Raw genomic sequence first — 15,316 nt, 5'->3', positions numbered from 1 at the left:
TGTGTGTTTGTGACCACATCCGCCATGCAAAGGCTTAAAGTCCCTGACTTTATGGAGTAAGAGCTATTAGGGAGGCTAGATCTAAGAGATGAGTTAAGGTCTTAACGAATTAAGACCAAGAAAAAGGACTAAAGCAAAACTGGGTGTACGCCCAGCATAAATCCTAGTACACCCCGCGTACTGGGCTGGTGCCCCGATCAGTTTCATACATGAGTGTGTACGCTGAGCATACCAAAGGGGGTACACCTCGCGTAACCCCATTGTGGACTTTTGGGCTGAATATTGTAATGGTCCTTGAGCGTTGGGCCTGGACATTATTGAGGTATTAGAGAATTGAGCAGAGAAATATTATATTTAGCCTTGGGTCCTTGAGTTGGACCTGTCATTGGGTTTGGAAGTTGGGCCTCGGGAGAACCCATTTATTATTGGGCCTTGGTGGGCCCAATGAGTTTTAGGTTATTGATGGACTGGTCAGTGGACTACCTTTAGACATAACAAGTGAGAGTTTGGACTTAGTTCCTATTTGGGATAATTGTAGGGTTGGCACAGAGTTAGTGGATGGTGCGTAGCAGCAGCGTCTTTAGGATCTGTTCATCATCCGTGGTGAGTCTTCTCATTATACGTTACCTAGAGCGGTAGTTATGTGTGAGCGGAAGGTCTTATGTGCTTATTTGAGTTATGCATCTTGTCTATGTGATATTATGCTATGAGTTATTTAGACCGGACCAGAAGGTCCAACAATATGTGGGGCCAAAAGGCTCAACCAGACCAGACCGGAAGGTCCAACGATATGTGAGGCCGGAAGGCTCAACCAGACTGGACCAGAGGGTCCAACGAGCTAGATCGGACTAGAGGGTCCAACGAGCTACGGGACTAGAGGGTCCCACTGAGACACATGGACCGGAGGGTCTTACAGAGTACAGCCCCGAGTGGCGAATTTGTTGTATGTGGTATTTTGGGGAACTCACTAAGTTTCGTGCTTACCGTTTTATGTGTTATGTGTTTCAGGTTTCTCAGGATGGAAGGCACCGACTTGATTGTACACGCCAGAGAAGAGTTATGTTTTGAGGATCCTGGATTAGTAATAAAGCAAACATGGAGTTGTGTTTTGTAATTTGAATAAACGAGATTTCTATATAACACGTTATGAAAAGTATGCAATTTTAAAATTAAAAATTTGTTTGAAAATTTACGTCGTTACAAGTTGGTATAAGAGCCTTGGTTTGAGGGATCCGGATGCACCCTCGGGTAAATCTAGACTCAAACTGAGGATTAGAGAAAAGTTTTCAAAGAGATGTTTTTCTAAAGCGAACAAGAGTTTCTAAGAGAAAACGAGAAGGAGAAGTGTGTACAATCAGCCAAAGCCCGAAAGGTGATTTCCAAAAATACCATTTATTTTATATTATGAGATGTTTATAAGACATTTTATGAGATATCATGCATGCTAGAAATAGGCTAGGTATTCCATATTTTAGGACTAGAGTGGCCTGACTTGTGATGCCTTAGCCTAGAAGTTGTTGTTATCTGTTATGTGCTTTCTAGTATGTGCTGAGAAAGAGTATCCAACATGAATCCTTTTTAGAGAGGGATTTGAGTAGAAGAGTAATCTAGGAGAGATACCTAGATGAGCATTGGAGGAGCCTACTGAGAGAGTAGTCAGATGCCTGCGTGAGGTGAACTTGCTTGGGTTCAGTGATATCCTCTGAGCAGGAGGAGAGCAAGTAGGATAACAACCTAGAGGGGTTTTACGTGTTGGTGAAGATTATTCGATGCCCGAATGCTGCTTGCTTCATTCTTTGTGGAACTCTCGATGATGTGAGTCAGCTGCTAAGTGAATATGATGATATTCAGGAGGTAGATGGCTGGCATCATTAGGATTTCTTCAGTAGCTAATAGCAGAGAAGTGTGAGCACCTATGAAGATCCTAGGGGGGTGACCATGGTCAGATGAGTGCGCTGACAGGGTAGAGAATTTCGCTTGGGAGCGAACACGTGTAACAGGATGGACGAACGAGAAGGTTGCACAACTACTTAGGAAATCTGGGATGGTCCGTGTGGAAAGTATGGGTAGATGTGGCAGGTAGTATGGGCCCATACTACTAAAAGCAGAGGACCTATACTTGATGCAGGGAGTATTTTGGAGGTTCTAAGTAGCAGGTTGAGAGGTGATGTCATGGTTCGAGTACCATGATTGGTAGGAGGCTGAGAGGTGATGTCATGGTTCGAGTACCATGATTGGTAGCAGATTGAGAGGTGATGTCATGGTTCGAGTACCATGCTAAGTAGCAGGTTGAGAGTTGATGTCATGGTTTGAGTACCATGATTAGTAGCAGATTGAGAGGTGATGTCATGGTTCGAGTACCATGCTAAGTAGCTGATTGAGAGATGATGTCATGGTTCGAGTACCATGATTGGTAGCAGATTGAGAGCTGATGTCATGGTTCAAGCACCATGCTAAGTGACAGATTGATTGGTGATGCCATGGTTCAAGTACCATGATTTGTAGTAGATTAAGAGGTGGCCACATGGTTCGAGTACCATGACCCATAGCGGTTTGTGTTACTGGTTATACCAGTTATTCCGTTGTGATTGGTTAGACCGAGATTGGATGCGATAGAGTATGAGGTTAGAGGTCCATGCGGAACAAGTTCCAACGAAGCATCCCTTGTGAGAGAAGTCGAGATGATTCCAAGGTATTTTTGGTGAGACGTTTTGGTTTTCCATGAGTAACCTTTGGAGGTTCATCATTTTGGGTCAGGAGATGACCTGATGCTCGGTGTTTGAGGGGTATAATCGAGAGGAAGCCGAAGCTTGTGTCCATAGATGTTAGAGAATGCTTTCAAGCGAGCATGATCTTTCCTTGTGTTTGAGTTTTGGGGTTCTCCCCTTCCGATGAGTTCTAATGGTTGTTCAGGCGGCGAGCCTTTAGGGGGGTTATGACCTTTCCGTCCCTTTAGAGTTGCGATCGGGATCGATTAGGAAATCAGAGTTAGAAGGTTGTTCTTAGAGTCTATTAGTCGATGGGCGATTAGCAGGATGATGTTTTGCGAGGATTGTCTGGCAGGGAGATAGACCACTAGAGTTTCAAAATTCTGTAGAGTCAGATCGAGTATCGCTTCAGCAGTCGGGTCTGTCCTTCTTCGAAGTCGGGAATCTCTGTTGGGATCAGGTGTCTATGGAAGGGATTGTTACATGATATGAGGTCCTTTTGGAGGTGCTTCTTAGGTTATTGGTTTCGATCTAGGTGTTGGTAAGGAGTGATTTCCAGAGCGAAATCTAATTTAAGTGGGGGAGAATTGTAACATCCTGTTTAATCAACTATGAGTTTTGAGTTTTGGTTCGTAGAGCCTTGAGGATGTGATGAGCTAATAGCAGCGTAGAGCTTCTCGTCACCTTTCTGTGGATATAAGAATCACTGGAATCTGACTTGTAGCAAAGAAGCTATGATAGTTGGAAGATATGGAAAATTTAGTCCTTATTGAGAATGGGTGGCAATCGAGTACGATGGGCGTAGGTATGGGTATGCTTAGCGTACCTATGAGCGTAGAATGGATGCGAAGACCACCTAGTACGCTGGGTGTACCAAGAGGAACGCTGGGTGTACTAGGCTATGAATGAAAACTGTTAACACGCTGTCGCGCACGTATTTAGCAAATAAATTTATCACTGCTGGTTGCACTAAAAATATAGCACAGGGAAGCAGGGTCGAATCCTTAGGGACACAGCCTAAAAGTCAATGCCTTTCTACATCAGGCACATCTAGTCAAAATAGAAATTATAAAAGGGGGGGGGGGGGTTTAAATAAAAACTAAAAACTAAAAACGCAGTGATATTAAACTAAACGAAAATAAATATAAAAAACGATTTCAGTTCTGCTGCGACTTTCCTAATCATGTAATTGATCCAGATCTGATTATTAGAGATGCGTTCTATCTAAGCTGGTACTAAGAAAAACTAACAAGCTCTAGTAATTCTCTTTTACCTAAATTAGTTAATCAAAACAAGCTCTTCAATTAACCCTAACTTTTTACTGTCTAATCAAACAATCTCTTAATTAATATCAGAAAAGTTGCATAATAATCTATGTAAAATTCCCAGCAATATCTAATACTTCTCACAAGCTCGGAAGCGTAAAGATATGATTTTTACAGTTTATACCAGAGTTAAATCCCAAAACGGAACCAATCTAATACTTGTTACTTTTACCAATTACCAAGAACAATTACAGATTCTATTAATTGATTAACTAGAATGATAAAACCCTAGCTAGGTGATCAGACTAACAAGAATTCAAATCAAACATTCATTAAGCTCAAAACTGAAAAATCTAAATAGATACACAAATCAAAAACCAGATCTAATGATCAATCACATGAAAACTACTTGTCTTATGCAAAACTGAAAACTAGGGTTTAGCCATACATGGCCAAAATCTGATAGAAATAGATGAAAAGAGACATCAAACAGCTAATCTTACTAATCTAAACGTAGGAGATGATCCACAGTCTTCAGATCTTCAGAAATTGATGAAATCGGAGAAGAAACACCTCCAAAATCGTATTTACGCCGTCTGGAACCTCTGGAATCGCCCAATTAGGTTACTGGAAGGTTATAAGGGTCTATTTATATGTTTAGCAGCAAAAACGGCGCACCTACGATCGCAAAGGGACAACCTGCGATCGCAAGGAGACAACCTGCGATCATAGGTTTTCATTTAATCACGTCTAGTGCCTTTTTAATGAAGTAGGATTCCATTTTAGCACTTTTTAGCCAACCTGCGATCGCAGGTTTTCATTTCTCACTTTCGGATGAATTTTTGTGGCACGAAAGAACCTCGAAAGCAACCTACGACCCAACCTGCGATCGCAAGGAGACAACCTGCGATCGCAAGTTGTACCTATGACATCCAAAATTTCATCTACTTTTCGGATCATTTTGAATCGCGTCAATCGGAGTTACGGTTCTCAAGATATGGTCAAAATACTGACAGGGGGTCAAAGCTGCCAGCAACATCCTTTAACTTTAGATTGTAGATGCTTTCTTCGTGTGACCAATTCAATCGAATGTTCCTTGACCAAATCATCTTTTAAACTTTCCTCAACATACTCCTTATGTCCCAAGCTCCATTTTAATCTCCAAAAACGCATCTAATTGCTCCCAAAGCAATGCTCCACTCGAACTATCTGAAATTGACAATAAAACATGAGCAGTATGGGAATTCTAACGAAATAAATGAGCTGAACATTATTTATCTAAATGACATGCAAATGTACAAAATATGATGCTAAAATGATAATGAAAACTACCTAAAAGATGCATAAAATGGCATCTAACAAAAACCCTAATATTTTAAGTGGCCCTATATAAAGAATGAGATGGCCTCATTCTTGGCCACCTTTCTCAGAGAAAAACCCCTCCGAAACCCTAAATCTTCATCCATAAGAGCTTGTGAATGCATGAGAGCCTTGGTTTGAGGGATCCGGATGCACCCTCGGGTAAATCTAGACTTAAACTGAGGATTTGAGAAAAAAATTCAAAGAAATGATTTTCTAAAGCGAACAAGAGTTTCTAAGAGAAAATGAGAAATAACAGTGTGTACGATCAGCCAGATCCCGAATGGTGATTTCCCAAAATACCATTTCTTTTATGTTATGAGATTTTTATGAGACATTTTATAAGATATCATGCATGCTAGAAATAGGCTAGGTATTCCATATTTTAGGACTAGAGTGGCCTGACTTGTGATGCCTTAGCCTAGAACTTGTTGTTATCTGTTAGATGCTTTCGAGTATGTGCTGAGAAAGAGTATCCAACAGGAATATTTTTAGAGAGGGATTTGAGTAGAAGAGTAATCTAGGAGAGATATCTAGATGAGCATTAGAGGAACCTACTGAGAGAGTAGTCAGATGCCCGCATGGGGTGAAGCTGCTTGGGTTCGGTGCTTTGTGGAACTCTCGATGATGGGAGTCAGCTACTAAGTGAATATGACGATATTCAGGAGGTAGATGGCTGGCATCATTAGGAGTTCTTCAGCAGGTGATGGCAGAGAAGTGTGAGCACCTAGGAAGAGCCTAGGGGTGACCGTGGTCAGATGAGTGCGCTGACATGGTAGAGCACTTCGATGGGGAGCGAACACGTGTAACAGGATGGACGAACGAGAAGGTTGCACAGATACTTAGGAAATCTGGGATGATCCATGTGGAAAGTATGGGTAGATGTGGCAGGTAGTATGGGCCCATACTACTGAAAGTAGAGGAACCATACTTGATGCATGGAGTATTCTGGAGGTTCTAAGTAGCAGGTTGAGAGGTGATGTCATGGTTCAAGTACCATGATTGGTATCAGATTGAGAGGTGATGTCATGGTTTGAGTACCATGCTAAGTAGCAGCTTGAGAGGTGATGTCATGGTTCGAGTACCATGATTGGTAGCAGATTGAGAGGTGATGTCATGGTTTGAGTACCATGCTAAGTAGAAGATTGAGAGATGATGTCATGGTTCAAGTACCATGAATTGTAGCAGATTGAGAGGTGATGTCATGGTTCGAGCACCATGCTAAGTGACAGATTGATTGGTGATGCCATGGTTCGAGTACCATGCTTTGTAGCGGACTAAGGAGAGAGAACATGGTTCGAGTACCATGATATGTAGTAGATTAAGAGGTGGCCACATGGTTCAAGTACCATGACCCGTGGTGGTTAGTGTTACTGGTTCTACCAGTTATTCCGTTGTGATTGGTTAGACCGAGATCGGATGCGATAGAGTATGAGGTCAGAGGGCCATGTGGAACAAGTTCCAACGAAGCATCCATTGTGAGAGAACTCGAGATGATTCCAAGGTATTTTTGGTGAGATGTCACATGAAGTTGCAAGACTCAAGGACAAGTAGAGATAGCGTTTATGGGAGATTGCGGCCTGAGTTGAGCAATCCGCTGATAGTGGAGATGTCACCTTGTGTGACCTGAGTGGTGTTATTTCCGTTCCTGTGAGAAACCTAAGAGGTGTTGAGATTTTGGTTTCTGAGCTTGGGGGTAAAACACTGCGGGTTAGCATTGATGGCGACCTTCCATCAGAGTATTTGGGCAGTATGTCTGCCGAGGGGTAATGATAGAGCATGAGCAGGTTGTCAGTGGGGACTGAGATGGTTGAGGACAAGGATACACCCAATTTGAGTATAATAGGGCATGTATTAGCTGCAACGGTGGACGCTTAAGAAGATGATATTGGGGCGGTGGCTCTTATTGTCTATGATGAGTATCGAGTGTGGTGATGAGGTCTCCGCTCTTATTACAATCCACGTGATGGAATGTTGGTTGAGGAGTCGAGGATGGGGAGTATGATAGTTCATTATTTTTAGATTAAGAGTCGGGGTTACTACTGGACAGTTGAGATGTCCGGTAATGGGAGGGTATGAGATTCTGTATGATTAGAGGTAATCATGATGAGAAGTTTCTGAGGATTTCATTTGAGATTTGGGATATTTGGAGTTGTGGGGTCTCTATTGGGGAGAACATCGAACAATACGTAGTACCTTCCAAGAGTAAGTGTGATGTTCCTGGTGGAAACAGTTTGTGGAATAGATTATTGGTGCGCCAATTGGTGATGGTTCGAACCCTGAGTGGAGGAGAACCTGGTATTTTATTGAGAGCATCAGAGATTTGTTTAAGAGCGGTTAGGGAGCTGGATATAGAGACATTCCATATGGATTCATGAGACCAGGGTTATTGGCAGTCGAGGTGAGTTGCAGAGGGAGTTAATGCGTGTTGTACGTGTTCAGGAAAGGATAAGTGTCTGCACGGCAGGTGGCCGTTGGTTAGAGGCCTGGTAGTAGATAAGATTTTTTCGAGGTGTCTAGCTCGTAAGGATACTTCGGCAGTTGGGAAATTTTGGTTCGATGAATGGATTATTCTATGCTCTTTGGAAAGGGTAAGAGATGATCGGGCAGCCAATTTCTGGGTCGGCATGCGTAATCTCGCTTGGTTTTGAGCAATATAGGAAAGAGTTTCAGAGGGTCATCTTCGTGCTCTGAGTCGTTGGTGAGTCCTCCATGATTCCAATTGGGAGATGGAGTATTCCGGGGTATCCGTGTATAATGTCCTAAATCTCAGATTATTTTGAGTTTTGAGTTTGAGATGGCAAGTGGTGTATCAAGTATCTACGGTTCCAGTAAGAGCCCTTTGGCCAATTGACATCAAGCGATATTATTCGAGAATGTGGATTGCAGCAGGGAAGGGTGTTTCATTATGACGAATGTCGTCAGAAATAATGATGCATAATTTAGATAAGTGTGTACACCTATCTATGGTTGGTCCGTAGGGCATGAGTTAATGACCGCAGTGTGGTGTCGACCTGAGGATGAGATTGTGAAGTGGGTTAGAGCAAGTGCGGTAAGACTGCGGGGGGCTGCAGTTTCAATGAGTTGGTGGATGCAGTAGGGTGTGGTGATGCTACGGGGAGCCGTAGTACTCACTAGTCAGTGAGAGGTTGTTGTGATGCTACGGGGAGTCGTGGTACTCACTAGTCAGTGAGAGGTCGTTGTGATGCTGCGGGGAGCCGTGGTACTCACTAGTCAGTGAGAGGTTGTTGTGATGCTGCGGGGAGCCGTGGTACTCACTAGTCAGTGAGAGGTCGTTGTGATGCTACGGGGAGCCGTGGTACTCACTAGTCAGTGAGAGGTCATTGTGATGCTGCGGGGAGCTGTGGTAGTCACTAGTCAGTGAGAGGTCGTTGTGATGCTGCGGGGAGCCATAGTACTCACTAGTTAGCGAGAGGGAGTTGTGATACTGCGGGGAGCCGTAGTACTCACTAGTCAACGAGAGAGTGTTGTGATGAAGTACTCTCTGATCAGAGCATGACGCAGAAGAGTTTTAGGTTTGGGTAGCCCTAACATTTGAGTTTTTGGGAGCCTAGTGGTCGAATCAGGGGCGAGACTGGGGTCTCCATATTTGTCGGGAATCACTATATCCTGAATTGAGTTGTGGTTGTCGCAACCAAAGGGAAGTGGAGCAGTGATATACGCGCGGGTTGTGGATGATGAGTCATGAGTTGAGTGCTTCATTGGGATGAGTGGTTCTAACTCTGCGTCAGACCAAACTCTTGAGTTTGAGTTTGGCTCTGGTGGTGCGTGGGTAGGCTAGATGAGATTCTGTATTCTAAGGTGTGTTCCATGTTGAGGGGTATTGTTTGTCATCTGATGTCTTAGACCTGGGTAGGTCAGTACTCAGGTACGAGAGGTACCGCGAGATGCATGGAACTGTGAGCAGTAGACGAGAGAGGTAGGGGTTGATTCGATCTTCAGTTGGGATTGTAGCTTTCGCTTGGGGTAAAGTGAACGTCGTGACTTGTGCGTCGCGATGAGCCGAGATATTTATCGTGAGAAGGAAGTTTATTTGCGTGGGATTGATGGAGTGGTTTCATAAAAATGAGATCTTGGATGTTAGAATCAAGTCATGCATAAGATAAGAGCTTAATGAGAAAAGAGAATGAGTGTTTTGTGTGTTTGTGACCACGTCTGCCATGCAAAGGCTTAAAGTCCCTAACTTTATGGAGTAAGAGCTATTAGGGAGGCTAGATCCTAGAGATGAGATAAGGTCTTAACAGGTTAAGACCAAGAAAAAGGACTAAAGCAAAATTGGGTGTACGCCCAGCGTAAATCCTAGTACGCCCCGCGTACTAGGCTGGTGCCCCGATCAGTTTCATACATGAGTGTATACGCTGAGCGTACCAAAGGGGGTACGCCCCGCGTAACCCCACTGTGGACTTTTGGGCAGAATATTGGGTCCTTGAGAGTTGGGCCTAGACATTTGGATGGAGGTATTAGAGAATTGAGCAGAGAAATATTATATTTAGCCTTGGTTCCTTGAGTTAGACCTGTCATTGGGTTTGGGAGTTGGGCCTCGAGAGAACCCATTTATTATTGGGCCTTGGTAGACCCAATGAGTTTTAGGTAATTGATGGGCTGGTCAGTAGACTACCTTTAGACCTAACAAGTGATAGTTTGGACTTAGTTCCTATTTGGGATAATTGTAGGGTTGGCACAGAATTAGTGGTTGGTGCGTAGCAGTAGTGTCTTTAGGAGCTGTTCATCATCCGAGGTGAGTCTTCTCACTATACGTTACCTAGAGTAGTATTTATGTGTGGCCGGAAGGTCTTATGTGCTTATTTGAGTTATGAATCTTGTCTATGTGATATTATGCTATGAGTTATTTAGACCGGACCGGAAGGTCCAACGATATGTGAGGCCGGAAGGCTCAACCAGACCGGACCGGAGGGTCCAATGAGCTATGGGACTGGAGGGTCTCGCTGAGACACATGGACCGGAGGGTCTTACAGAGTACATCCTCGAGTGGCGAATTTGTTGTATGTGGTATTTTGGGGAATTCACTAAGCTTCGTGTTTACCGTGTTATGTGTTTCAGGTTTATCAGGATCACGGGACGGCACCGACTTTATTGTACACACCAGAGAAGAGTTATGTTTTGAGGATCCTGGATTAGTAATTAAGCAAACATGGAGTTGTGTTTTGTAATTTGAATAAACGAGATTTTTATATAATACGTTTTGAAAAGTATGCGATTTTAAAATGAAAAATTTGTTTGAAAATTTACGTCGTTACAATCGGATGTCAAAGATAAGGATAAAGAGGCACACCAACCTTCCTAATATAGAGCTCGATTTGAGTTTACGAAAATGCCCCCTGCAGGGATCCATGCGGGCCGCATGGATATCTTACGCAGGTCGCATAAAAGGACGGGGTTATGGCATTGTTCAAATCTTGGGATTTCACAGCTTAGTCCATTTGCCCAGCTTTGGCCTAATCAGCTTTTTGGTCATTTTACTTCAAGATTTTTTCATTTTGAGCCCAATTAGCCTCTCCAATTCACTCAGAGCTTACGCAAACTCCCGATCATTGATATCCACACACTTGAAAATTCTCCCGCACCTTGTAATTTAAAGTTCAAATCTTCCAAGCCTTCAAGCAATTGACAAACCCACTCTACAAATCACCTCCATAGTCATCAAGCTCGAAATCCCCATTGCCCTTCAAGTCCAATCGCCTCCTAAAAATCCCGCTCCACTAGTCTCCAAATAATCTGCAATAATGCTCAAGAAACTAGAAAGTACCCGAAATGGTCATAAAATAACAAAAAGGGAAAATGCATGGAAATTAACTAATATGCACATGAAATGTGCTAAAATAAACTATAAAAAGAAGTAAATAATATGAAGCTATCATCTACTGATGGGTTTGCACCACATGACTCATTTGGAAAACAATATTCATCCTGGCATACCATTATAACACCTTATAATTTGCCACCTTCTATGCTCGTGAAAGATCCTTACATGTTTTGAATGCAGTTATACCAGAGCCTACAAACCCCAAGCATAAAATAAATGTATTTTTGCAACTGATTGTTGCAGAATTGGGGCAATTGTGCGAAGAAGATGTATTAACATATGATATATCTTTAAAACAAAATTTTCTATTACAGTACACTTTGATGTGGACAATTAGTGATTTTCCAGCTTATGCAATGCTGTCATGATGATCTGCAACAGGTAAACTTTGTCTATATTATGGGCAATATAAACAAGCATTTAGGTTAAAGAATCATAAAAAGATGTCATGGTTTGACTGTCATAGAAGATTCCTCCAGGCTAATCACCCATATAGAAAGGATAAGAATAAGTTCAAGAGGAATCATTTAGAGACAGAAGGTCTTCCTCCTACTAAGAATGGTGAAGAAACTTTAACGAAAATTGAATAATTAGATTTGGTAAAGGTGACAGAACTAAATGATGAAGATGTAAACAAAGCATGTGGCAATGATTGTTGGAAAAAGAAAAACATATTTTGGGATTTACCATATTGGAAAACAAACATAATTAGACATAATTTTGATGTTATGCATATGGAGAGAAATGTATTTGAGAACTTTATTTACACTGTAATGGATGCCAAAGTGAAGACAAAGGGCAGTTCATCAGCGAGAAAAGATCTAAAACTCTATTATAGGAAGAGAAAAGGAATCAAAGAAGAACAAAGAGGGTACTATGCTCTAGACAAGCATCAAAAGAAGTCCATATGCGAATGGATGGAGAAATTGCATTTCCCTGATGGTTATGTTTCTAATTTGGGGAGGTATGTCGATATGACCACATGTAGACTGTTCGGAATGAAAATCCATGATTGTTATGTTTTTATGCAAAGATTGATGCCAATTGCATTTCATAAGACGTTACCAAAAAATGTGTGGGAACCATTAATAGAGTTGAGTCTTTTCTTCAAAACATTAACTATAACATCAATCACTACACAAGACATGAAAAGGATTGAAACCGACATCCCAATAATTCTATGTAACATCCCAAAAACCAGGAGAAATTTTTTCATTTTTAATTAAGATTTACAATCATAAGTTTGATTCCAAAATCAATCACATAATCATCATATCAAATCATCAGAGTGACAATATCAATAAGTGCGAAAAATAGTGGGGGCGAATGTTGCACCATCATGTTAGTCCCTTCCCCTTAGTACCGGAAGTACCTAAAACCACAATACAAGTTGTAAGCAAAAGCTTAGTGAGTTTTCCCAAAGCACCACATACCAAACATACAACTGGGTCTCGCCCTGGGGTATATTCCAACCTAATAAGCAAGTATGGGCCCCACCCTGGGGTATATTTCAACCCGATCGTACGATAGTGGGCCCCACCCTAGGGTATATTTCAACCCGAACATACCATAATGGGTCCCGCCCTTGGGTATATTTCAACCCAACATGCCATATTGGGCCCCGCCCTGGGGTATATTTCAACCCATCATACAAACAAACACACACACACACACACACACACACATATATATATATATATATATATATATCACCATAACTAGCATTCTACATAACCTAATAATGGACCGACATTGATGTCTTCGACCCATGGATATAGGGAGGAGACTTACCTCGGTTTTCTATTAAATACTAACTGCTCGACTACTGATCTAGAAAATCCCACACTGAGCATACAAAAATTACCCTAATTAGGAATGGGTTAACAATCATGACTATGGGCCTAAATTCCAATCCAACTCCTAAGGTCAGCGCACCCCCCCCCCCCCCCTTTAACCTTACCTATAATGAAATTAATCAACCCTGGCCTAAAACACAATAATGGGCCTTAAGACCCACAGGTCTAACTCATAATACTTAAGGCCCACAATAATAATTTGAGGCCCACCTTCCCTAAACAGGCTAAAGCCCAAAAAATAGCTAAGGCCCCAAAACCACAAAAGTCCAACAATTGTCCAAATTTCCACTGGGGTGTACACACGGCGTAATACCAGTACTCTTGGAGTACTCAATCCCAAGCAATATGCATGACATACATCTTAGTACGCTCAACGTACTGAGCTGTTAAGCACTTTTAGCCATTAAGTGCTTGATCCATCAAGTCACTTATGCCAACTTCCAAATCTGAGTCATTTAAGGGGTCCAAGGGCATAAAGTTGGCAACTTTATGACTTTGCATGTCTTATGGGAGCCCAACATCCAATTTTATCCATCAAGACTCACTATAAGGACCTATATCCATGCATGATGTCATAACAACCATCAAGATAGCATTTTTATGCCACTAACATAACAATGGGACTAAGATCTATCATTAAAATCTTCTGGAGTTGCCAACTTAGAAAAGAGAATCCATGGACCCAAAAGAACTCATAAACAAAACCTAACTCTAACTATCAAAGGTAACAACAAAGTATGAGCTTTTTACCTTCAAAAGCTTCCTAAGATGATATAGATTCAGGATCTTGAAGCTCAACTACGTCCAATGCTTGCACATCAAGTTCTTCTTCTTGAAAACACACCAAAAAGCCCACCAAAGTTACTTCCAAGCTCAAAGATCACTCTCAATAGCAAACTAGGGTTTTAAGGACATTAATAAGCAGTGGAGGCTAATAAGGCTGAGGGTCAAAGAGTCATAAGTGAGCTTAAATAAGGCTCATACCCTAAAATTAGGGTTTTAGCATTGGCCATGTATGCCCCGCGTACGTGGCTCAAGTTCCCGCTTCCACATGCCCATGCACGCTAAGCGTACATAAACGTACGCCCAGCGTACGTGGGGACTCCTTTGAAAATTTAATTTTTGCTTTAAGGGTTAAAAGGGAAAATATCAGGGTCCAAGTGTTACAAATCTCCCCTACTTAAATTAGACTCGAAGTCCGCTCATGAGAATAAACATGTGTAGTGCTCTCTCATCTCGTCCTCCGTCTCCCATGTCCACTCGGAGCCTTTACGGTGCCGCCATTTCACCTTCACTATGTTTACGACCTTGTTACGCAGAGTTCTAGTTTTCCTATCAATAATCGCGACCGGCTTCTCCACATAACTCAGGCGCTCATCCACCTGAATATCATCCAATAGGATCACCGCTGAATCATCGACTACACGTTACCGTAACTATGACACATGGAAAGTGTTATGGATCTGACTGAGCTCATCATGAAGATCCATCCGGTATGCAACCCTACCCACTCGGGCAGTAATCCTGAATGGACCAATGAATCGAGGACCTGGCTTACCCCGCTTCTAAATTCGGATGACACATTTCCAAGGACCAAGGTGACACCCTTAGCAACACAAAGTCTCCCACCTGAAACTCAAGGTTCGAACGACATCGGTCAGCGTAACTCTTCTGGCGAATCTGTGCTACCCACAACCTTTCGCAAACCTACCGGATCAACTCGGTGGTCTTAAGCACTACCTCAATGCTTCCCATGACCCGATGTTTGACCTCCCCCTAACAAACTAGGGTCCTACACCTCATTCCATACAACATCTCGAATGGTGGTCGATTAATGATAGCATGATAACTATTGTTGTAGGAGAACTCTACAAGTGGAAGGTAAGTATCCAACTGCCTCCAAAATCCAGCATGCAAGCCCAAAGCATATCCTCGAGCGTCTAGATCGTCCGCTCACTCTATCCGTCGGTCTGGGGGTGGTATGATGTACTGAAATGCAGCTGATTTCCCAACTCCTTGTGGAACTTCCTCCAAAATCAAGTGGTGAAACGAACATCTCAATCTGAGACCACAAACACAGGCACCCCATACCTAACTACCACTTATCGGATATAAATCTCAGCTAGCTTCTCTGCGGATATACTCTCAGCAATCGGGATAAAATGTGCACTCTTGGTCAGTCTGTCCACAACAACCCAGACCGAATCAACACCCTGTGCCATCTTGGGCAATTTGGTGATGAAATCCATAATGATCTCCACCCACTTCCACTTGGGGATGGGC

Source organism: Lactuca serriola, chromosome 4 (assembly GCF_051521515.1).
Source record: "Lactuca serriola cultivar US96UC23 chromosome 4, Lser_US96UC23_V15, whole genome shotgun sequence".
Classification (NCBI taxonomy): Eukaryota; Viridiplantae; Streptophyta; class Magnoliopsida; order Asterales; family Asteraceae; genus Lactuca; species Lactuca serriola.
Note: the sequence above shows the minus strand (reverse complement) of the source record.